The 26,708-nt window shown below is 38.4% G+C and overlaps 1 long non-coding RNA gene across 1 annotated transcript; it reads left to right on the plus strand.

Annotated features, from left to right (window-relative positions):
• Positions 1–2,534: 2,534 nt before the first annotated feature.
• On the plus strand, positions 2,535–26,538 carry LOC103095621 (uncharacterized). Its single transcript, XR_467132.3, has 2 exons — positions 2,535–4,685; positions 11,680–26,538. It is a non-coding gene; the product is annotated as an uncharacterized LOC103095621 (long non-coding RNA).
• The last annotated feature ends 170 nt before the right edge of the window (positions 26,539–26,708 follow it).

The following is a 26,708-nucleotide window of genomic DNA, read 5'->3' on the forward strand; positions in this document are numbered from 1 at the left end:
GCCTTTTTCAAATTTAATATTTCTTTCTCCCCCAAGAAAGCTCTTGAGAAAATATCTCCTAGTCTTGCTTCTACTCTTTGCCTGATTCCAAATTGTTTCTTAGAGTTGTAAGTTACCTCTTATGAGGGTAAATGTCAGAGAATTGAGGCAGAATAGAAAATTAAAATTGCTTTTCTAGTCTGGCTAACAGTACAGCATAGGGCAGTGATGGTGAATTTAGAGACTGAGTGTCCAAACTGCAACCCTCTTGCTGCAGGTGAGCCCCTGCCTTACCCCAGATGGGGGAGGGAGGAAGCACTCCTTTTGGGCTGCTGAGAAAAGGGGTGAGTCATGTGAGAAATATCCCCAGGTATGGTGGAGAGGGAGAGGGAACAGCCCCCTCCAGGACTTGTACCATAGGTTTGTCAATGGGCATAGGAGAAGAGACTTTCAAAAGAAACTTAATAATGTTACCATTCCAGTCCATCCTCCACAATTTGATTTTTAAATGATTTTCTTTAAGATTTGATCCTGTTATTCCTCCATTCAATCACTCCCAGTGGTTTGGTATTCCTATTAGAAAAAATTAATTCCTTTGTTTAGAGAATAAAGTTATCTGGCTCAAACCTACCTTTTGTTAATTAATTAATTAGTTAATGTAAAGATATTTTTCCATGGTTACATTATTCATGTTCTCTCTCTTCTCTCTTCCCTCCCCCCTCCCAGAGCTGGCAAGCAATTCCCCTGGGTTATATATATTTTATCACTTGATACCTATTTACATATTATTCAATTTTGTAATAATCTTTTAAAACTAAAACCCCTAATCATGTACCCATATAAACAAGTGATCAATCATATGTTTTTCTTCTGTATTTCTACTCCCACAGTTCTTTCTCTTGATTTGGATAGCATTCTTTCTCATAATTCCCTAGGATCCTGGATGTCCTAGATGACTTGGATCTTTACATTGCAAAGTCAATTACATTTGGTCACTCCACAATGTTTCAGTTTCGGTGTACAATATTCTCTTGATTCTGCTTGTTTCCCTCTGCATCAGTTCATGGAGGTCTTTCCAGTTTAGAAATCAAGCAGTTCATCGTTCCTTATAGCACAATAGTATTCTATCATCACCATATACAACAATTTGTTCAGCCATTCCCCAATCGAGGGACATATCCTCATTTTTCAATTTTTTTTTTGCCACCACAAAGAGTACAACTATGAATATTTTTGCACAACCATTTTTTATTATCTCTTTGGGGTACAAACCTAGTAGTGGTATTGCTGGATCAAAGAACATGCCTTCTTTTAAAGACTTTCAGGCATACTTTTAAATTGCCTTCCAGAATGGTCAAAACCTGCCTTTAAAGTGTCATTGAATAATTCTCCACTTCCTACATTCTGGGATCCAGACACTTGGCCTTCTCTCTGTTGCGCACGTAGGCCATTCCATTTTACATTTCTGTGCTATCTGTCCCCCATGACTAGAATATACTTCCTGGTAACTTATGCGACATAGAATTCCTTCTTCCTTCAAGATAAATCTCAATCACCACTTTTTACATGAAGCTCACCCCCAAATAGTAATGTCCTTCTTGCCAATTGCATTTATTGTATATATGTATATGGATATATTTGTATGTGTATGTATTTACTTGATTTTTTCATCATTAAGACTCTAAAGTCTTTAGGAAGTATGATTGCTTTATTCTTTGTATTTGTAACCCCATCACCCAGAAGGGTGTTTGGCACATAATAAGCCCTGGATAAATACTTTTTCATAGACTAGTTTTAGCTTTAAATGAATGATCCTGAAATTTGTTTGCAAATGGTAGGAGGAAGTTTAAAATATCCTAATGTAATCAGTGTGTACACATATACAAAATATTTTATGATAACTTATTTAACAAAGTATCCCCAGCTAAAGAAATTGCATGTTTATTTTGAAATTAAAATCTACAAGAGATTATTTGGGGTGGGGAAGTCATTTGAGCTGAAAAATTAAATATTTTTAAAATAATTTCTAGGATTTTAAAAATCACATTAGGAATAATTTTAAAATAAGACATCAGTTTGAAAATGCAATCATTATTGGAATTATTTTAAAAAATTTAGGAAGGAAAAATATAAAAACAATCTATTTTACTTTGAAAAGTTAAAATCATTTTATACTGTTCACAGTAGTAGTGGCTTTTAGTACAGAAAGAACCTGATCTCAAATACTGAAGAAACAGAGAAAAGAGATTTGATTTAGAGAAATTATATGAAGTCCATATCCAGGTTATAGTTCTAAAATCACAAATAACACAATTTTACCACTTAAAATTTATTGCCTTATATTGCTAGATTTTTTTTTCATCTTGTGTGTATTTTTACTTTTGTAGCCTAGCTTGGGATAAAAAGTGGGGTTCCCTAATTGTGGCCTGTGCCCCCCAGAGCTTCCAAACTATAAAAGGAGACCACCATGGGATGCTTTATTAAATTGTTGCACCAGAGTTGGAACACTCCCTTAAGCTAAATGTTCAAGACAATGCCCAGGAACAAATAGAATAACTCAATTTTTGGAAAAAAGTATAATTCTTAGTTCAAATGGCATCATTTGTATGTTGTTTCATTCATTATCGCTTATCTTGTCAACATGCTACCCTGATGGATTCCAGCATCCCCTGGAACTATCTTTTAAGGCTATAGTTTTAGGGACAGTCAAAAGGTTGGGATCAGATGTGTTTTACAAGGTAAACAATTGAGGATACTTTCTGATACTCTTGGTGCCAAGATGGAGGAACAGGCAGGGGAGGGTTATATTAAGTTGCTAATTCATATATTTTCTCTACTTGGAAGAGTTGCTTTTGGTCTTTCTCATTGACATCACTGGGAGCTTTGGAATGCAAATTGGGACAGGCTGTAGGGCTGTGAGAGATTTGTTGTAGAGGAAGGGGGAAAGGTGTTTGTATTTTGGTTTGGCAGATCCTCTCAGAATTCATAGGGGACTTTTAAAGCAGGCCCAATTTCGGAGAGGAACTAGGGGTGGAGGGCAAGAGGCTGGCAAAGTGGTGGAGGCTCACAAAAATGGTTTGTTTTAGAGAAAGGGGACTGAGGGTTTTAAAAGAAAAGGTTTCCTAGACTCTAGTTGCTAACTAGTTCCTAAAATCATTGGGGTCCTGTGTAGGATGAGATTCAGTGTATAATTCTCAGAGTAGTATTTGGCTTGTAACCCCATTTTTAAGACCCCTTAGAATTACCATTCCTTGGAGTAGGGCTGCATCCCCCTCCTAAATTTCTTACTTTTCCTGACCCTTTTTCAAAAACCTTGAGAAAAGTTTATCTGTAGCCTAGGAAAAAGGCCAACTATGTGATAAACTGAAGAAGTAAAGAACAGTGAGTTTCAATTGTATCTTCACTGTCCTAGGCTGAGAATCTCATGAGAGTCAGGTATTTTGAAATGTTGAAAATCATGCACAAAAGCCTTGAAATGTCATAGCCCCACCTTCTGTGGGATTGAACAGGGAGAAGGAGGAGAATCTTGTGTCAGGATTATTAGAAAACTCTGTGATTGTACCTAGAAAGAAAGAGGATATTTTTGCCAAGCAGCTTGTGTGGGCAGAATCTCTTTTCTTTCCCTTCCCCTCCTTTTTCCCCACACCCTTTTCTCTGCCAGCATCTTGTCAAGTCTCCTATCTGCTCATTAGAGTGATTTCTGTGGGCGCAAGCTCCCCCAAAATTCCACTCCACACAGGTACCAATTTAAGGGGAACACTTAAAGGAAAAAGTCTTAATACACTTCTTATGGGAAAGATACAGATATTTCTGTCTCACTCAGGCCAAAGGGGCCAAAAGCTTTTATGTTAGAGTTGAGAGTGAGACCATCCTGTCTTATAAGGAGATGCTGCCTTTTCACTATAGCCCTCCCAAATATTAGGGTTACTAGAAAATGTTACTCTGAGAATCACACATTTAATTTCACTCCACACAGCCCTTTTAGGAAATTCTACTAAAACACAAATTCATGGAACATCAAACAAAAATGTGATATTGCAGAAATTTTCAACTTCCGTAAAATACACATAATACAATGTCGTTTAAAGTCTTTCCGTCTCCTAGTTATATTGTGAAACATAAGAAAAACATACTGTTAGCTCGTCCAATGGAGAAGAAACCCCACCATCCCTGTAACTACATACCCTAACTGCCACCACTCAGGCAGAAAACATAGCCCAAGTTGATGCATTAAGGTCCCCTGAGGGTAAGAAAGGACACTAACACTACCGTGACTACCACTTCCCCTTCAGATCTAAGGGCTTAAAGAGAAGAGACAACCATGGATTCTGTGGTCAACACTCCCAAGAATGACAGAGACCTTCCCAGTTTTTCAGTGGTCCTACTTTAAAAACCCATCCCCCATGTCCATAAAATGGGATAGAACTTGTATAGAAGGGGCTAACCATTCCCTCCCACCACCTACACCAACTGTCAACCAACTGCCACCAAAGGGAAGATCAATGCTCAGCTTAAGTCACTAGAATCATAATGCTTTTCATCTAGAGCAATAGGCTTATCATTCTCTTTCAGTGGAGGAGCTCTGTGTTACCAGAGCTCTGGGAAAAGGGGCAGCCATCCTTATCCCTATTAACACGAACTATTAAATAACTGTCACTGTTCAGATAAAGAAGGGAGGCTGGTTAAATCAACAAAGGATTCAGAGGGTGAGACAAGAAGCAATGTTAGATTCCTCTCTTCCTAAACTGGGAAGATCTACAGTTCCCACAGTCTTGGTCCCTGCCAAAGCCAGGACAGAGATTGGTAGATTATACTGGGACAGCTTTGGTCCTATGGATTCAGGACTAAATGAATGTTGTTCCTTCCTGGGGAGAGCTCCATAAATTGTATAAGTTTGTGAGAATGATTAGGAATAACAACCCAATTCAAACTATAGATTATTTTAGTCATACTCTGCAAAGCCTCATTGATTTTAGTTGGACTTGGGGTAGGGGCTGGGAAAGGAGGCAGCAATCGTGGAAATCATTGTTCTTGACACCACTTCCCTTGCCCTGATGAGTGGAATAAAAGTGTGTGATTTTTTTCTTTACTCTCATTTTTTTTTCTAACTCCAAATATTCTTTGATTTTGAGTGGGTGGCACTGGGTGCCTGTTCTTTTTATCACACTCATTGAGATTTCTGCTGAAGGCAAAGATTTCAGCCTCCCATAGTTTATCTATAGGATCCTCAGGAATCATGAATGACAGCAACCCTTGTTAGTGTTTTCTGCAGGAGCATCTACCTTTGCTGAGGAAGGAACACAGGAATCTAAGGAATAAAGCAATGAATTGCACTGAAAGGCAACTATCAAGCACTCAGATTCAGGGTGTGGGGGATAAAATCCAGCAGGAATTCTCCACTTAAATAAACAAAACTGGAATCAGAAAATGAGAGTGAAGAAAAGTAGTGGTTTATTCCTTTCATGAAAGGAGGCACTCCAGCTTTGGACTTAGAAGTGCAAATTGGCTAGGCACAGACAGGCAATATATAGGTCCCTAAGCACAAGATACCCCCACTTTCCCCTCCCTTTGTCGTGTCAATTTCCCATCTTGGGGTCTTGACTTATAGTCTACAACACATGGGCTCTAACTCAGGTTCAAAGAATGGTGAGGTGCCAAAGTACACAAAGGAAGAGTTATAGTGAACATTTTCCTTTTAATATTTTTAAGAAATAAAGAAGCAACTGAGTTATTAATTGCCCTTGAGTTGGGGGCCCTCTGTGTCTTATCAATTCCTTTTCCCAGGCCTGTCCAGTAGCCTTTTAGATAAATAGTCAACAAAAGGCAGCAAAGTAGCCTTGCACATCCCTTTCCCAAGTTGGGGTATTAGCTGGGTGTTTTTGCCTTGAGAATATTGGGGTGTGGTGGGGGTAAGCCAAATGCTCATTCTGAGAATAATGCACTTAATTCTATCTCACTCAATCCCCCTTTCTTTTATTTTCAGAGATATGTTCTTACTTACCTCAGTTTCCCTCTCTAAATCTAGATAAACTGAGTTGATATAATCTCCTTCCTTTCTGAATTCTACTATTGTATAACAATCAGCTGCAGGTTTTCAATAGATCCACGAGGCAAGGAATTAGGGAGGGTATAATTAGAAGGCTGCCTAAAGCACAAATCATAAAGAATGTAAGTTGTTTTAATTGACTTATTTTCAACCAGGATAGCCAAAGCCCCATTAATTAGGGAAAACCTCTTCTAAACTGGTACACAAGCTGTTTTACCTTTGGCAATCTCCTTTATCACTTTCCCACTATCATCTATTTTGTATGTAATAGTTAATTTACATATTCCCAACTACTTAAGCAGGGAATTATGAACAAAGTTCCTCATAGGAACAGAGGAACTCAGTACAATAGCAATTAATGACATTGATTAAATATTAGACTTCCTTGCACTTGGATAACATCCCCATAGCCAACAAATGCCATCTTCAGAAATCCTTTTGTTCCAAGTTGCTTATAGAGATCCTTGAGAAGTTCCTGTTAGAATCTTTTTGTATGGCAGATCTCAACACTTTTATGAACATATAAGTAACAACACTGTTGCTGTTAGATTTCTCTACTCCAGGTTCTGTAAAAGATACAGAAAGTTTTGGGCCATAATTTTGAGCCTAAGATTCAAGCTCCAATTATGGTCAATTAAAACTGGAGGTCCCCTTTTATAACTGTTTCTACATGACCTTGACAGCAAATACAGATCATTGATTAACAACCCCCCCCCCCTTAGCTAGCACTTGAAAAATTCTAACATTCAACTATTGCTAATAAGCAAACTATTGTTTGCTTAGGAGATTGAATATTTACACTTTTATTTTACAATTTGCATTATGGGCTGATTATAGGAATTTGTCATAAAAGAAAAAAGCAAGGATAAGATTATAGCTGTCCTGATTGGTTCCTTTAGTTCTAAGGAGGGCAAAGAGTGACTTAACATCATCTGACTTTATATACAGACCAGAGCTTTCAATGGCTCATGCCATAACTATCATCAGAATCTGGTGGGTCTTACAAAGTCAGAAGAATCCCATTGTAGCTCAGGCTAAGATTGTCTTTCCAATTCTTATTAGGATTTTCACCTGTCCTCAAAGCTCTTCCCTTGAATGGTGGATCAGTCATCAGATAGCTATACCAGAATTCCAAGCTCATAATATCAGTTGAGATCCCAAGAGCCTTTTACCTTAAATGACAAATCTTACCAATTGCAGCTCAGGGAAGTTTACCTTCTCAGTAATCCATTTCCATTATCCTGAAATTCCATAACCCAAACAAACCTTTTGTTTTACAGGGCTGATTGCTTTGTCTGCTCTAATGACTTCTTAAAGCCATGCAAATTTACAGATGAAATATTTTTCTTTTTAACTTTCCCATAAAGTAAATGCCAATTTTGTATATTCTTTATGCTTTTTTTTTTCACTATTTTAGCCTCCACAGACTTGATAATAGATCTAACTGAAAAGGCTTTATTCCCATCTATTAAAATTTATTTACTTCTTTGAGAGTGCTCAGGGCCATGAGGCTTACCCCTCCTCTTTGGTAGTAAACTTGCTAGTTTCAAAACATTCACTTCTTTCCTTCAAAGCCTCTGCTCAAAGCAAAATAGAATTTTCTTTTTGCCTTTTTTTTCTTCACCCATCCTATATGCTTGAAACTTACATATGACATTCCTCTCAACAAACTTTACTTAAAAGCCCCATACTCTGATTAAAGTCACTTAACAACCTGTTTTTCATAGTCTAATCCAACACCCTTTCACATACTATTTTCTTTTCACCATCATTATTCAAATAAACTTCACCAGGTATTATTTTTAATCTAATTAGTCATTTGCATACTATATCTTAGCACATTGTTTTATCCAATTCACCTGAGACCTTAATTTAGTCCACATTATAAATTAATAAATCATTTATGATTAAACAAAAATTACATTCAAACAATGAAATTGTTCTTGTCTGAAAAGTACATATTTTAGTAGCAGTCCAGATAGCACTGTCGTATTTCATAGATTATTTAGCAGTATTCCAAAGTACTGATACATGTTCTATTTAAAATTTACAGACTTGAAACTTTTTCTTTCCCAGTGCTTGATGTATTTTCACTTGTGAGCACTTTCCTATATTACCCAAAATCATAGTGTTTTTATCACCTCTGCCTTCTAAAAATCTGGTACTAAATTATGATACAAGTTATTGAATTATTGTACTTCTTTAAACAACCAGTAATTATTATGAATTTGCTTTTCATCTGTCTATTATTTAGCTGCTTGTTGATCTTAAAGCAAACTCTGATAAACAGGCTGGTGACCAATTTTCAATATTAAGACAATTTAAGTCAATTCTCTATTTTAATTTACTCAGATGAAAACCCATTCCTGATACTTAAAAGTTTAAATCTTTAGCATTTTGTTTACTTTATATCTCAGTGATAACAGCATGCTGTACCATTACTAGATTGGTACAGAATAAGAAGTCTTCTGTAATCTTTTAAACCTGATAGGCAATTTTCAGTAATGAGACTGAAACTTTATGTTCATTTTGCTCAGTTCAACAAGTGTCTTTCAGAATTAGGATGTTATTTTTCAAAACCACATATGTACATACTCTAACTTTGAAATAAACACTGTTTAGGAAATCCAACTGAGAGATAAAACACCTCTTTCTGTCCTTCCCACCTTCCTTATTCATGGTCAGAAGAAAAGAAAAGGGAGGTGTGGAACAAGTTTTTTTACCTGCCTCTGCTTTTCCTAAAACAGAGGGTTTTAAAACCTAATGAATAATTCATTTTCATTTAATTAAACTACCTTAGAGTTTAAGTTACTCACAATTCACACATAAGTTCCTTTTCTAACCTCTTAACTCACTTTATTGTCTTCCAAACATGACCAAATTCAGGAATACAGAGAGAGAGCGAGAGCAAGAGAGAGAGAGAGAGAGAGAGAGTTAACAAATCACATGGGTTTTCCCCCAACCTCCCACTTGAATGCACATGACAACATAGATTTACAAGGACAGACAACAAACAGTTAAATACATTTTGCTCTTCCCCATACTCCCAGATGGGGGTGGGGCAGGGTTTGGGTTTTTCTTACAATAATGACCATTTGGTTGTTCAGCCAAAAAATAATTTCTTTCTTTAAAAAATAATCTCTTACCTTCCATTTTAGAATCAATACTGTGTATTGGTTCCAAGGCAGAAGAGTGGTAAGAGCTAGGCAATGGAGGTTAAGTGACTTACTTGCCCAGGGTCACATGGCTAGGAAGTATCTGAGGCCATATTTGAACCCAGGACCTCCCATCGCTAGGCCTGGCTCTCAATCCACTGAGCCACCCAGTTGCCTCCTCTTTTGTTTCTTTTTATGCATGTCCTACAATCATTGGTTGAGTGAGGGGAACAGGAAAAAATTTTCCCTTTTCACCTGAGCCACAGCAAGTTCTCTTTGTTACTAAGCCTAGCTCCTGAGGGCAGTATAATTAGGGAGGAACTAGTGACTCCTGTGTCTATCAGGAAGGTGGCTTCCACTTCCTGATTCTCTCACCCTCACTTTTATCAAGGACTTTGGGTGGATGTCCTCAATAAAGTGAGAGAGAAGACCTTCTGTTCTTTTTGTCTCTCAGGACAATTTCTTTTCAAGTGACCCACTTGCCCACAGTTATAACAAGCAAGGTGGGTGCATGCTGTTCCCTGGGGCTTTTCAAAAAGGCTCTTTCCTCCTTTTTGCCTGGGGGTCATTCCTTTCTTACTCTGTTCTCCCTCCTGTGATTCTTTTGCAACCATCTGCACAATTGGTAACGGTAACTTAGCATGTCCATCTTGCTGCTTTTTCATAACCTGAAACATTGCCTTAATCTGCTCCCTCCTCACAAATAACTGTTGGATTTGTTGTAATAGCTCATCTAATGGCGTATTTGCCCAACCCTCTACTTTTGAAGTTTCTTGCTAATATCTGGCCAAAAATTAGTTACAAAATTAGGTTCTTATGAGACCTTCTCCTATGAAGTCAGTCACATCTACGCCAGAGTATCTGGTCATCAAATCTTCCAATCAATTCATTTCTTCTCCTGTTTTGCTTCAGACACCTTATTCAGATTCTGATTCTGGGACGTGACTGTTCTTAGGCCCTGAATGATAATTCTCCTGAGGTCTCTCATGTTCTCCTAAAGGGCTGGGTTCTAGTGGTATCAATTAGGGTCTTAGAGTAGAAATTTTTTTTGCTTGCCCCTACATCCACCCTGGGCTATGGGGTGCTCGTTATCACAGGCTCTCATAGCAGCTCCTCTAATCTGGCCTTGTTCTCTTGAGAAAAGATGGCCCAGTATAGACACCATTGCAGACCAGTTATATATATTAGGACAGAGGAATCAATTAAACTGGTTTAAATCTAATTTCCTGTTCCAATAGGACCTCCCTTAGTGGGTACTGCTTTACTACCCCCTCCCTGGGGGCAGATTTTTCTGATTTTCTATTAGCTGTTTAAGTTCTTGACACAGGGGTCTATAAGGAGTGGGTAGGGAAGCTGAGCTCTCCTTGGGTGGAGGTGCTGATGCCTTAGGAATAGGAGGAGGAGACTGTGAAGGAAGAGGGTGAGCCAGAACAGAAATATAGGGAGGAGAAAGAGCTTCATGGGGATCCCATGAATTTTTGTCCTTATTCTCCCAACATGATTTCAACACTTTCTTCTCCTTTTCCCTTTTTAGAACAAAAGTTCCCACTTCTGGTACCCAGAAGGCATCATAAGCTCATAAGCACATTCTTCCTCACTTGGGAACTGCTTGTTATTAACATAAAGACTAAAAAGTTGACATATCCAATATTCCAAGGAGCCAAACCTCAGTTAAAAAAAAAAACAACACTCTGACAAAGGAGAAATCCTGCCCATACTCCCCAGTAGCATTTTATCATTATTTTATTATCCTTATTCTTATATTTGGGCAAACTATCCCAAGATCCTAATCTAATACCCAATGGACTATTCTGGTACTTCTGAAAAATTTCTTCTCTCATTTTTGGTGCTCTTTTAAATTGAAATTCTTTGGCCCATTCTCAGTGTTTGCCTGTCTTAGAATCAAGATGCCTAGAACTCTGTCAAATTCCTCCCAGCAGTAAAACCCCAATTCATGTACTCTTAGACTCATTAGCCCAAGAATTTTGGTGAACTGCATCCCAGATTGTCCACCTCCATCCTTATCCATTTGAGATAACCTGCAAGTCAGAAAAAAAATAGTACCAGTCATTTACCCCTGGACCTCTTGGTCTAAGAGATCCCACGATCTAGCCCAGAGTATTTCAATATTGCAAATTCTCAACAGACTTGGGATGTTGTAGGGTCATTCAATCAAGAGAGCCCCCTCCTGCTCTCCTCAGCTCCCTTGAATGTCTCACACACATAACTGGCCCCTTCCCCCTTTTCTGGTCGGGCCCCATATGGGTGTACTGAAACCGCATACTCAGGGGCTCAGCACTTGCCCTGCATCTCTGATGCATCTTACATGTACATATCCAGGGAAACTTTCCAGAGATTAGGGCTTAGACCAAACTTCCCCTCCACTTGGACCCATGTGGACACTTGCACAATCCTCTTCACAGGTTTTTTGTTTTTAATTTTTTTTTATTTTGGTCCAAATTTTCTCTTCTATTTACTCTTACCTTCTTATCCCTTCAGGCTTGGAAGGTGGCAGAAGCTCACAGACCACCTCCTCCCCTCCCCTAAGTGGCTGAAATCACCAGCAGATGCATCCTACAACTCCTGAAGGAGGGAACTGAGAGCCTTTCTACAGTTCTAGGAATCTCAGATGAGTCCCCAACTTTGTGGGATAAAATCCAGCAGGAATTCTCCACTTAAATAAACAAAACTGGAATCAGAAAATGAGAGTGAAGAAAAGTAGTGGTTTATTCCTTTCATGAAAGGAGGCACTCCAGCTTTGGACTTAGAAGTGCAAATTGGCTAGGCACAGACAGGCAATATATAGGTCCCTAAGCACAAGATACCCCCACTTTCCCCTCCCTTTGTCGTGTCAATTTCCTATCTTGGGGTCTTGACTTATAGTCTACAACACATGGGCTCTAACTCAGGTTCAAAGAATGGTGAGGTGCCAAAGTACACAAAGGAAGAGTTACAGTTAACATTTCTTTTAATATTCTTAAGAGATAAAGAAGCAACTGAGTTGTTTATTGCCCTTGAGTTGGGGGCCCTCTGTGTCTTATCAGTTCCTTTTCCCAGGCCTGTCCAGTAGCCGTTTAGATAAACAGTCAACAAAAGGCAGCAAACTAGCCTTGCACATCCCTTTCCCAAGTTGGGGTATTAGCTGGGTGTTTTTGCCTTGAGAATATTGGGGTATGGTGGGGGTAAGCCAAATGCTCATTTTGAGAATAATGTACTTATCTCACAGGCACATTTTGACCCTGCTCAACTCAATTAAATTAAAATAGTGATATGCTAGAGTTACAAAGTTGAAAAATGATCTAGAATCTCAAATTGAATGTATCTTAAAGATATTCAGTATGTTATGAGAAAAAACAAACTCAACAGTTTTGTTGCAATGAATCTGTTGGAAATGACCTTTGGAAAAGGTAGAAAATTGACCTTCAGTGTCATCTAGTTGAATCATCTTTCATTTTGGAGATCAGCAAAGGACATGAAAGCAACTTACACACAATCCTAACAATCTAAGTTAGCCTCTGAACAAAGAGAGAATCTGCTTACTTGCTCAAGTGCTTTCTCTCTCATTTCTACATATAGAAATATAGATAAACACATCAAAGAAATTTAATATTTTGTTATTCAAAATAGCATCCCTAAAGGGAAATAGCACATGAAATTGAAATTCTCTATTATATATGTTTGCTTGGACATTTCACATACATAAACTCAATTTTTGACTTTCCAAAATGTCTTGTAGGTCAGTGTTTTCTTTTGGTCTTGCATCTGTGTTCCTTTGTGCAATTTAAAAACTGCTTCAATGATGTTTTTCTTCTTACCTGTGTTTTTTGGCAACTCTGCTAATCTGCCAGAATAACTTCCCCAATAAGAACGCTAATCCATAGCAAATCACTCCATAACCCACTAATCCAAATATACCTACAAAACCAAAAGATAAGGGCTTTCCCTTTCCAATGGAGTTATGCTCCTTAACAATAATGGGTCTTTCCATTACTATTCAGATAAAGACTTTGTCAATGAAAGAGCTTTCTCAGAACCAGAGAGAGAGTTTGAGGGTCTAGTAGGAGTGGGAACTTCAAGAGCTGCGGAAGAAAAAATTATCAGTATAGGTGTAAACTGCAAAAGGAGAAAGAGAAAGTAGCACTAAAGCTGTGGCAGAGAGGGAAGGGAGAGATTGAGGAAGTGCCACAGAAACTTGTATCTACCTCTTCTGAGACTGAGGGAAAGGCTAAGAGAGGGTCTTCTCTTTCCCCAACTTGATATCCTGGTACCTGCCTTGAGATGGTTCTGTACTCTTCATGTGTCTCCTGCCTCACCAAGCTACTGGCATGGACTTCTTTCCTGGTTGCTCCAGAAAGCTTGGTTTTTATTCATCAGACCCCTGGACCTTACTTCTACCACTGTTTGTTGTACATTAATGTATGGGGATAGGGCAGAAGGTGGTAGGTATTTGGCTAAAGAGAAAAACTATCTACTGCCTCTCACTGACCTCTACCTTTTTGTAGACAGAATCACTCTTTCCCAAATCTGTCCTTCAGGTGATCCTAAATGTGTGACTTTGTTTTTAATTTTAATCATTGCCATTGCCTCAAAGAGGCATGAAGAATGAAGCCCTTTATCCTGTCCCAGAGAGGATTTATCCTGTGCCAGAGAGGCAGAGGACATGCTAGAAATAACTGAATTAGTGAGCATCTTTCTCTAGTTCCTACTTGCTGAAAGCTTCCTTCCACAGCTTTACTGTTGCTTATCATTGTCCAGGCATTGCTTAAAGCCATTGGTCCCAATTCATTCTTGTCTAATGCTTTGGGAGCAGGAATTTTAACAATAAGTATTTAATATCATTTATTGAGCCCCAAACTGATACTATACTCAATAATTTCAAAAGTAGTTGTGTTTTTTCTGTGGACATATTTTAAAATAGCTCTTATGTTAAATATTTTATTTTTTCCTATTATACACACACAGAGAAACATAAACCAGATAATATCTAGGAGAAGTTAGGTTCTCCTACCAATGAATGGCAATAAAAATACAGGGAGAAAGGAGATATTTAAATAAATGAAACATGAGCTACCCTGGTCAGCCAAAGAATGTCAAATATGAGACAAAATTTGGGGAGTGGGGGAAGAACTTCAGAGGATTCTAGGATCAGAGGATTATAGATTTAGAGCTGGAAGGGACTTTAGAGGCTATCAAGTCAACCCTTTTATTTTACAGATGAGGAAATTCAGGGTTAGAGAAGCCAAGAACCTTACTTCAGTCACAGAGTGGACAATTGGCATAAGCAGTATTTGAAATCTGACCTTGCTAACTCTAAATCCAATCCACTGTGAAAGCAGAACACTTATTTCTCCATTCTGGATGAGCTCCTACTAATCTCTCATTAAAAAGTTATAGTGTCTTCATTTTCCTCAGGTTAATTAAGGCAAGAGCAGAAAGAGAACTGATGAGCTCTTGAGATTTTCTTTTTTTTTCTTCTTTAGCGGAAGACTCAAGGACTTATGGCTAATAGATGCCACAATGAAACTGGTTGGACAAGAAGACTCTGGCTAGCAAGGCCTGGCAACAGAATCTCTTACTTCAGTGGTCAAGTATTTACTTCAAGTTGCTTTACGTCTGATGTCTTCTAGTTCCATCTCCTCCCAGTCTGGATAGTTATTTTTAAAAAACAACTTGATTTTGGGGGATTGCATTCTTAACAAAGATCCTCTTTATGTGAGTTATTGCCCCTTCCTCGAGCACATTCATGCTTAGGAATGTCTCAGCTACTTCTGTGATTCTATCTAAAAAAGGCTGTAGGTGTTTCTGTGATCTTTTGCTTTATGGATTCAAATTTTGACCAGACGTTTGGTCTTTTAGTGTGTCTTCCCATGACCTCAATAATTGCTTGCCTATGCTCCTTCATTCTGTTATATTGTACTTTGCTATTCATATCCTCAGGGTAATGCCCTGACCATGATGATAGAATGGGGTCCTCCCTAGTCTTATCAATAAATCAGTTACGCTCTCTCTTTGTCAATAGCTCCTTCATCAATAATGCACAGCCATTGTAGTCTGGATCAAATAAATCTATTGCCCTCTTCATCTCTTTTATTACACAGTTGGGTTCTTCCACAAAGCTAGGGGTTCTTCTTTTTATGGACTCCAAGACCTCTGGGGTGACTCTCTTATGTGTTTTGACTTGAAATATCTCATCCTTTGCAACTACAGGGAGATCTCTTAGTGGACATAGAGTAACCATCCCTGCAGCCTCTTCCTGTTGTAATCTGTTGAGATTTTTCATTTTCCCAGTGTTTACATTATTCTCATACCCATATTCTATGTTTATAACTTTGTGTTCTCTTATATATAATTCCATCTGATCAAGTTGGTTATTTCATTTGTATCACCATCATTTTAAGTTCTGAATCCTTAGTTACCTAGATCACAATTGCCTTTAACCATTTGCCAGTGAAAAAGAAAGCCACTCTACTCCTGTACAAGATATACGGATATACAGGTAATATGAGGATATATGATAAAATAGTTTTCACCTTGATATCCATAACCGGTTTCATCCATTGGTATTCCAGAGTCATTGCACAAACATTGGGAAATAATACAAAGTGTAAGGGATGTGCAGAATGCACTCCCACAATACCATTAAAATGTCAATTACCATGTCTCCAGACATGTTTACATTCATTACTAATAGTTTGTATACAAGTGGATTAGTATTGTTATACTCCACTGTGAACCATTTTTTTAAACAAACACCCTTTAAAATAAAAAATTTGAAAAAAATTTTTCCCAATATGGCTAGTCACCTAGAGCATGTGACAATAGCTGTTTAAGTTTGCCCAGAGTCTTAGAATTCCACTGCCCACCCCCTTTGGAATGTACCACTCCACTGAGTGACTTTAGAATGTTCAAACTAATTGACCCTATCTAACTATATAAATTTAAAAAAAAACCATAAAATTTAGGTTTTATAGCCTACCTGGCTCAGCCAACTGAAATGGTATAATTAGATTGAAAGGGTTTTAGGGAAGAAACACAAGGGGAATAACATTTAAATATTTTGATTTTATTTAGCAGTGAGGAGGAAGGGAGAAAGAAGAAGAGATAAGGGAGAAATCTTAACTTCTTTTACCCAACAAATATATATACTATCTGACTTAGTCTATCTAATTTCTAAGTTATCTAAAGGCAAAGTCTATCAGGGACCAGTATCTTACAAGAGTCCTTGGTGAGCAAAATCCAAGAATCCCAGAAGATATGTTCACAAATGGTATTTCCCCAGTTGTATCAGCTTCTCAATCTCTGTCCAGCAGAAGACTGAAGTCTGACTTCTTATCCACAGCCAGAAGAGATATTCACAGGCTTGTAACCTGAAAGATGATCCTCAAAGTTTCTTCAGAAAAAACACCTGTTTCCTTTCTCTCCCAGATTCAGAGAGACTGTCAGTTGCTCAATTGTCCCTCAGGGATTCCACTTCACCAGGCTCCAGGAAAGATTCTGATCTCATGCATTTGTTAATCATTCTTATGCACTAAGCATTACTTCCCATTGCAACAAACCACATCTCATTGTAGTCTTTGTTGCTTAGGCTAGCTTCTAGGGCTTCTCAGCCCTCAGCACTCTTGCCTTTTTTTTTCTTCGAAGGCACCCCTTTTCCACATCCTCATGGATGGTAGGAATTAAGTATTGACCTACAATCTCTTGGCTTTCCAAGTTGACAATCAGTGGTGAGCCCTTTGTTATAACTACAAACCAGTCACACACAGACATTTTACACAGGCATGCACACATGCACACAAAGAGTCACATGCAAGTTAGTTGGGAGAGTTGCATCTTTAGAATGGTAAGATCATTCAGACCATGCCTAAGTCTAAGTCAGTGATCTGACATCTGAGACAGAAGAGTATCAACAAAAAACCCCAAAACAAACAAAAAATAACCAAAACAAACTAATTTGACTATCAGTATATGTCTGACTTCTAAATCAAATAAGAAAAGAGGAACAGGCATGGAATTAGGACTGGGAAACTCCAGTTTCTTTAGTCATGTAGCTACCAACCTAGTACTTGGGGAGCTCTTTTTCTAGATACACATAAAGTGCTTTCCATTCATCTTCATCTATCTCATCGTTCTAGATTAAATCCAGTGGTCCTGATGTCACCATATGCTTTGGGAAGTTTTAGAAAGATGGGGTCTGAGATTTAGCCATGATGAGAGCTTTACTTGTCTCCAGTACTAGGAATGATGGTGCAAAGGCATAAAGTGGATTTGATTTTTTAAAATAGAAATCTACATAAAAGCACATTCTACTGTCAGTGTGTATTTGGGCTTGGAATCTCCCATGTATAGCTAAAGACCTCCTTCAGCTCTCAAATTGTGGGTTGTGGATCAAACTGTTCTAAAAAATCCAACTTCCTAGTATCACCAGGAAAGTTATCCAAGACTTAGAGTGGAAAAAAAGAAAAAGAGAAAAAGGTTCAGATAACTTTATCAGAAATTTGATCCATTAAAATGTGGAGAATTATTATGAAACAAGAAGAAATGCTTTTTTCTAAAGATGGTACACATATAGCTCTTGGTAAAGTGATCATTCCTGCATAGCGTAGTAGGCTTCTTTTAATGGAATCCTTTATTCTAAGATTATAAAAATGCCTGCTCTTAGGAAATACCTGAGTTTAGACTCTTCAGCCCTCTGGTATGATGTCTAGCTTGGATCTTTGCTTCTTGCCTTCTGCTTTAACAGGAGCAACCCAACAATCCATTGCATGAAGCAAGTAAGATCCTCAAGACCTCAATAGCTAATACTGTTCATATCATGTCTCATTACCTATTGGCCTCATTCAGCCATTCTGTACTGATTCTAGAAATGGAGAACTTGCGTTGGCAGTTGTTTTGAGTCTGTCCTCCTATCTTGTGTCTAAATACTTGAGCACTCTTTGGTAGCCCCTCTTCTCCAGTTCTAAGTCTAGCTCTCTTCTGCCTCTGTGAGGAAGCTAGAATTGGAATCTTGACAAATAAGATACTACCTACTGGTCATTTACCCAGGACCACCAGAATGAGATTCAAGCAACAGTGAAAATAAGATTTTCAACTGCCCAGGAAAGGATTAAATGAGAGGATAAGTGAAGACGGGAGAAGTACAAAGAGAAAAGAAGAGAGGAATGAGGATGGGGAGAAACAAGGGTAAACAGAGTAGAGAGAAGGGGAGAGGAGAGAAAGGGATAAAAGTAAGGGAGGAGAGAGAAAAGGGGTGGAAGGATGAGAGAAGGGGGAGGGGGAGAAGAAGAAAAGGAGTAAGAGGGATAGAGAGGAGAGGATTTGTTTGCTAAAGTTATTTATATGAGATATAAAGTAGTGACCTACAAACATTTTATTCTGCTGTTTTTCCAACGTAGGCCAATTTTTAGCCCTTCCTAGCCATCCTTTAGACAGCATCACTTGGGGGCTCACTACTAGCTTGGTACCAGATATAATGCAGACTCCTGATCACCTTCAAGACTGTTGTGTTCTGAAATGCCAATTTAAGCTAACTTTCTCCAGTAGCAGAAATTACAGACATGTGCTACAACATGAAGTACATGCCAAAAATATGTGGGTAAACAAAGCTGGCAAGTAAAGAAACTTCTAAGTAATTTAGTAAAACAATTCTAGAGATGAATAAAATGCACTCTAGAGTTCTACAAGTCAGAGAGTGACTTAATGCACCAATTCTACTGCATGGGAAGGTGAACTGGCTGGTGCAAATGTACCAGTTTGAGATTATTCTTCACAGTGACTCAATCCATAGAGGGGAGAGTGTACTCCCAGATTAAGAGGATTGGGAGAGGGGGTTGTACTTTTGTTTCTGCCAAACCTCAGCAAATAACCCTTTACTAAAGCTAAAACATACTGGGGAGAACACAAAAGAAGGTAGGCTTTAGCCAATAGCATTATGAAAGACACTCAGCTCTGAAATTGTAAATATACTACTTATAAATATTATCTGACTTAACTTGGTTAACTGTTAGGTTCAGGTATGATGTTTAGGCCTAGTACTCAGGTTTGGGGAAGGGTAGCCAAGCTCAGGGTAGGCAGAGCCAGATCCTGAGCTAATAAACACAAACAAAATATATAAACACTGGACAGGTGGGTTTAATACACAGAGGAAAGGTGGAAAGGGGACATGGGATTTTTCTAATCTAATTTAATCTATCAATCTCCACCAGATCTAATAATAGCTGTTAAGGGATTTCTTCTTGGAAAATTCCCTGCTCTATTTCTCCCTAACCCAAATCTGTAATCCCTAATCTTGACTAACCCTCTACTATACACCCCTTTTATAGAATTAAGGAAAAGGGTCGTGTAAGGATTTGCTTACATAATACATAACACCACTTTGGACTTTAGTTGAAAATCCCATAGGGTATCCATAAAACAACTCTATAAATCACCTCCAGTACTTCCTGTAACATGGTTGTTACCATGCAGGAATAATGGGGATTCAATATTGTATATAATATAGGTTGGATAAAGTTTGTTGCCACCTTGACAGAAAAAATTTTTTTTCTTTACCAAAGATGCTCATGGTTCAGCACTTGGACAGAGGTAGCTCTTTAACTCCGCCCTTTAACTCTTGGCTGTCAGTCAAGTTCCCTAAGGCACTTCAGCTCCTCAGGGTCCCCTATAATACACAGAGAGAAATGTAACCAAATTTATAATCTAAGGATTAGTTGCAACAGTGAAAATTGAGAGAAGATTCTCCAGTCTGTATGTGCTACATCATTAAATTTTTAGTACACTAGCAACAGTACAACCATTCCCAAATGATATCCACAGAGTCTAGTTCAAGTGCTAGGGAGCAGGGGCAGGTGGGTTAGTCCTCTTCTAGCCTTGGACAAGGGAAAGTACACTCTGACTTTGTAGCTTCCATTGCACTCTCATGCTTCAAACAAAGAACAATAGGCTATACAGAAACAGGGCCAATTGCAAGTATTTATGAGAGATGATCTTAAATCGGATAAATGTAATTTTGAATAGAATAAAAAATAAAGTGGATATGAGATAAAGACCATTGAAGGCCAAAGACTCGCTGATGCTGCCATGGGATAGCGGCCACCAGTCTCTTCTCATTCTTTTTCATTTGCAGCTCAACACCCTTGTCTTAGGGCTGATCACTTGCTAGTGTCCTCTCAGTCCAAGATGGGAACAACAGTAGCCAGAAGGGTCTTGTGGCCACCAATGCCAGGCCAGAGGTCGTTAGATTATATTGCTCCAGGTTTGGTTTCTGAGGGAATGATACGAGTTGTACAGTTTTTTGAGGAGTGTTGGGCACAGCACAATTTAAACCACAGGACTTGGTGGTTGCATAGCCTTTTAGCCTTATCTTGAAAGGCCATGTGCCTACTGATTGCAGTTGGATTGGGGGTGAGTGTTGAGAAAGGAGACAAGCATCGTGGGATTTGTCACTTCAGAAACTATTTCCTTTTCCCAAAGGCTTCACTCCAAAAAGAAAATCTATATCACAATTTCCTATAGTTTAGCTATAAAGCACAAACAAGGTATCTAGTCACAAGGATTTTGTGGATGCTCATCTCCCTACATAGAAGGAAGAAGAGAGGAATGAAAGAAACATATGGGCCAGTTACACGAATAAGCAGCGACAGTGCAATCAGATTCATACCAACAGTTTCACCTTTCAGGGAAAGAGTTGGAATGCCATCTGGTTAAATCCCCTTTCATTTTAGAGATGAGCAAAGGGCAGCCCAGACAAAGGAAGCAGCTTTCACACTTCCCTGACATTGTACATTTATTTGCCCCTGAATATTGGGAGAATCTGTTCATGGAATTCAACTGTTCAGTTTCAGTTTTCTTGTTATCAATGCCTAGCATAGGCATGGTACCTTATAGATGATGAATCCATATTTTATTTTTTTTATTCTTAACAAGAACAACAAAAATAAAATTAAAATTTTTTATGCAAAAGAGAACCTCAAAAGGAAGACAGTCCATGAAACTGAAAATCTCTATTATGTATTCTTCCTTTCTTAAAAATGTACATAACAGATTCAACATTTAACCTTTCAAGCTGTCCTATTTGTGTTTTCTTCTGGCCTTACAGATATGTATTTTGTGCCATTTAAAAAATGCTTCAATGACCTTTCTTTACTTTTCTTAGCAATTCTGTTACCACACCAAAATGGTTTTCCATGGTACCCACCAATATAAAATACACTGAACATCCCATGATTCACTAGCACAGACACAACAACCACCCACAAAACCAAAAGACAAGGGCCCTCCCCTGTCAATGGAGTTATGCTCCTTAAGAATGATGGCCCTTCCTATTACCACTCAGATAAAGAATAGGCTTTGTCATGAAAGAGCCTCAGAACCAGAGAGAGATTTTGAGGGTCTTACAGGAGACAGGAAGGGGAGGGGGACTTTAAGAGCTAACCCCAAAAGAATGAACGGCTTGGCAACCTGCAAAAGGAGAAAGAGAAAGTATCATTGAGCTGTGGCAGAGAGAGAAGGGAGAGACTGAGCAAGAGTCATGGGCCCTACCTGCAACTCAGAGCAGGGACTCAGGCTGCTGTGGCCACTTGTGCCCACCCTCCTCAAGAACTGAAGGAAGGAAGGGTCAAGAGAAGGTCTCCTTAATCAACTAGGTGTTTGCCATGTGGCAGAAGCCTGTGTCAGCAGAATGAATCCAGTATCCTGAATCTGGCCTCAAACAGAAAGAGGCCAGGAGTCATCAGGAAATATAAATGCTCCATGGGGCAGAGGCTCAAACTTTTGCCTACGTGTTAGGAATTTTCCTGTGTGGGGGCTTGCTGAGTTTGTGATAGTATTCAGAACTTTCCCTTTAATGTAAACTGCCTACGACAGCAGAGGAGGGAACAAGTTAAACATTAGAGCCTATCATATTCTAGAATTAAAATGAGTTAATGAATCATACAAAGATGCATCATTTTTAAGGCAAATGGCAACAGATTTATTGGCTACTAGGGGTATGGCTTAATGTAGGAATTAGTCTGAGCATTCATGGCCTAAACCTATCTCGGTTCTCTTGATCTTCCTATGTTAACACATTCTAATGTCTACAAGCCAAGGAAACCCATATCTCATTCTTTCCTTTTTCCATGAGCTACCTAGTTTCCATGAACCAACCTTTTCCTGTATGTTTTTTGCATAACTTCCTAATGCCAGATCCATCTTGCCTTGCTATGACAATTAAAAATTCAAAGAGACTGGGTTATAGGTAATAAAATCAATTTATTGATCAGACTATCAACCAATAAATTAATTGGTCAGTGAACTCTCTTGGTGGCCAGAGATGAAGATATACAGTATCTTGAGTCTTTAAATATAATTTTGAGACTCATTATTCAATCTTCCCCCTAGACAGTCCAGGACCTCTCTAATTGGAATATAGCTAATGAGGAGATGGGCCAGCATTCTTTCAAGCCAATGGAAATCACACATCCAATTCTAGGATTACAATATCTAGAAGAAGAAATCAAGTCACATTCACTTAAGAGTGATTTCATTCATTACTTTTCCATGCTAGACTCAAGGACATTTTCCTGCTGCCCACAGCCATACCTGGCCTAAACTATATCTTGTTTACTAGGTAGGATAGCACACAAAATTCTACTTTTCAATTACCCCCAATTAGAAGATGCTCTAAGGTAAGGGATGTGAAGAGCATTCATTGGGTTTATTAGGACCAAAGGAATGAAGAACAAAGTTTGAAGGACAAGTGTGATACTCAAAAGAAATAATTAAATATGAGAAATAAAACTTCTCACTGGGTTATATCACCTCCCTTACATCCTGCTCTTCCACACTGCTCTTCCACTCCATCTTCTGGTTCTTTATGTCTAGGCTGGTTCTCATTGAGGTTCACTTCTTCTCTAGGTCAAATGCAGGTCATATTTGCCTGTGAACCTGCAAATCTTTTCTAATTTCCTATTTTATTATTAGAAATATAATTAAAAATGGGCTTTGTTGGACTTAGTGACCCGGTTCCAACCTAACAGGCTACATTGTAGTTAATAGATTATTAGCTTGGAAGCACCATGAGTCTATTATAAGGAGTTTTTTAAATTTCACTCTGTCACATTAAGAGCAGAATTTTTATGTTAGAGGGAGTTACTTAATCTCACTCTGTTGCTTTACCAGACAGTAATAGAGAGTTTGGCCCTCTGTCTCTTTAAGGGACCAACTATTTAAAAAAAAAAAAAAAGGAAACAGATCTTATTTGGCTCCTAGTGGCCGGTGATGCTGGATGCTTGGTGGACACTGAGAGTGACATGATAGAGGCTTGGAGCCCTTGTTTTAAGCCCAGGTTGTCTTTGGATCTAAATTGCGATCCATGTCTAGAAATTACTTGATAATGTTAATCATGAAGAAGATTAAGATATTAGGAATAAACTTTGAAATTCCAGGGTAATCTCCAGGCATATCAGGGATGAGATGGTATAGTTGAGTTACTTTGTCTTTAATGGGTATAGAAGCTCCTGCTTCATCAACTACTGGCTCAGTCCTCTGTCCTAGTTGATCCAGAAAGCTTGGTTGTTATTGATCAGTCCCCTGGACCTTCCCTCAACTGCAATTTGTTGTACTATCAGTATATAGAGGTCGGGAAGAAGGTAGTGTTTGGCTGCAGAAGAAAATTATCTCTCACTGGCCCCCAGCCTTCTGTGGAGTCACTCTTTTCTAGATCTGTCCTTCAGGTGATCCTGTATAGTTTTAATTTTAATCATAGCCTCCACTCTATACTAAAGGGGCAAAAACAATGAGGTCCCTTCCTCTGCCCCAGAGAGAATAATAAGGCAGAGGACATACCAGAAAGAACTGAATTAGAACTTTTCTCTAGCTCGTATTTACCAAACCTCCTTTTGCCGAGTAAAGCTATTTATTCATTGCACAGACTTGCTTGATTCTTTTAACTGTTTGGGGAAAGTGTGTGTGTGGGAATTTAATAATGTGCTTCTAATGTTTCTGTTTGACTCATTGAGCCCCGTTGTAATAATACCTTAGATGTTTTATTTCTTCCTAGTAAACACACATACACACACACACACACACACACACAAATAATATCTTTGTTCTCCTAACAAAGAATAATCGAGTTCTCCTGAGAAGCTAGGTTCTCCTGACAAAGAATGGTAATGAAAATACAGAGAGAAAGGAGGTATTTAAATAAATGAAACATAACCTACTGTGGCTTACCTAAAGAGAGCCCAAGAAAGATGAGCAGGGGGAGAAACTTTCAGATGATTCTAGAATCATAATATAGATTTAGACCTGAAAGGGACTTTAGAGGCCATCAAGTCAACCCTTTTATTTTACAGATGAGGAAATTGAGGCTTAGAGAGGCTAAAAGAACTGACTTCCATCATGGATTTAGCAACTGGCAGAAGCAGCATTTGAAATATGGCCTTTGTTGACTCTAGCTCCAGTCATCTATCCACAGTGAAAACCCATTCTGGATGGGTCTGATAAGTTTCAGTCTTCACTTTGCTCAGGTTAATTAAAGCAGGAGGTCTGGAGTTTTTCTTTTCTTTTTTCCTTCTTCCTGTTTTTGCAGAAGATTCAGAATTATATAGTTAATAGATGCCACAATGGAAATGGCTTGTCAAGGAGACTTTGGCTGACAAGACCTGACAGCAGCATCTCTTACCTCTACCAGCATCTCATTGCAGTCTCTCTTGCATAGGGTGTGAACTTCTGGAGCTTCTCAGCCCTCAGGACCCTTCCCTTTATCTCTGAAGGCATTCCATTTCCAAATTCTGGTGGGGACTGATCATCAACTTACAATCTATAGGTTCTCCAAGATGACAACCACTAGTAAGCCCCTTGTTACGTTCTCAAAAGACACAGGCATATACACATATATAAATACACATGCAAGGCAGTCAGGAGACCTGTTTTCAGAATAATAAGATTATTCAAACCATGCACAAGTCAGTGATTAGACATCTGAGGCATACAGGAGAATACAGGCAGAAAATTAATCTGATTGTATCAGCACAGATCTGCCTTCTAAATCTAGTCAGAAAAGAGAAAATATTCATGGAATATGGGTAAGTCTGGGAGAATCTAATCTATACCTATTCTGTGGTCAAAGAGGTACTATCTAGTACATTGGAAGTTATTTTTTGAGATGCCCATGAAAGATTTTACATTCATAACCATTCCATTTCATCTTGCTAATTGAGACCTAGGTCCCTCGACTGATGTGGCTCTATGTTTTGGGAAGTTTTGGAAGTACGAGGTCAGGAAAGATTTAGCCATAAAAAGAGTTCTCCTTGGCTCTAGTGCTGTTCAAAGGGCTTGATGTGAATTTGGGTCTTAAAAACATGAATCTACACATAATTATGGATTCTGGTGTCAATTTATTCAAACTTGAGTTCTTCATATGTTTCTAAAAACTTACATTGAACTCTGAAACTGTGAATTATGGATTAACTCTATTTGAAAAACCAATTCTCACCGTCCCCAGGAGTTATCCAAGATTATTATGTGAATAAAAACTAAGTCCAGAGAATTTTCCAGAATCTTGGCCCACAAAAAAATTTGAGGAACCATTATGAAACCAGAAAGCATTTTCTAAAAGAATATGCACATTACCCTCCTTCATGGAGTGGTAGACTTCTTGCCAAGGAATCCTCTATTTCAGATTATAAAAATGTTTACTCTTGGGAAGTACTTGAATTTAGATTTGCACACAACTCTTCCCACCCTCTGGTATGATAACTAGCCTGGCTCCTTGTTTCTTGCCTTTTATTCTAGTGGTAGCCTCCCAATAACTCATCAAATGAGAGAAACAAGACACTAAAAAAAATCCATATCTAATGTTGCTCAGCATGATGTCTCTTCAGCTGCTGGTCTCATTCCATATTGATTCTGGAACCTAATATTTTACGTTATAAATTTTAAAATAACCCATTCCCCCTACCTTGTACCTTATTACTTGGGCAATCTTTTTTCTTCCACCTAAGTCCTGTTCTCCTCTGTATCTGTGTAAGACATTAGAACTAGAATTCTATATTAAAAATAGTCCTTGTTGTTCTTCTACTCATGGTTACTAACTAGGATGAGACCCAGGCAACAGTAAAACTGAAATTCAGTTGCCCAAGATGGGCTAAAATATGGGTAGAAGAGAGCAAAGAGAGAAGAGTGAGGGGGAGAATCCAGCATAATCAGAGAGAAAGCTAAGGGAGGAGAGGGGAAGAGAGGGAAGGGAAGAGGAGAAAAGGGAGGAGAATAATAAGAGAAGTAGACTCAACAATCACAACAATTACAATCAGAGAATAAAATACTTCCTGCCTGTATACAGTTGAGTGGAATATGAAATAAAGATGTTATTAAAGCAAATAGTGAACTTATCCTTTCTTATTATAAAAATATAAACATTAGAATGATTTAGAAATGCTCAATTTCATTGGTACCAGCTTTCAAATTAATATTCAGAATATTTTGTGGACTGAACTTTTGTGTTTTGTAATTGTTTCTTTAAACAAGTTTTCCTTTATTTGCTAATGTAA

This window comes from Monodelphis domestica, chromosome 4, assembly GCF_027887165.1.
Source record: "Monodelphis domestica isolate mMonDom1 chromosome 4, mMonDom1.pri, whole genome shotgun sequence".
NCBI classification, from domain to species: domain Eukaryota; kingdom Metazoa; phylum Chordata; class Mammalia; order Didelphimorphia; family Didelphidae; genus Monodelphis; species Monodelphis domestica.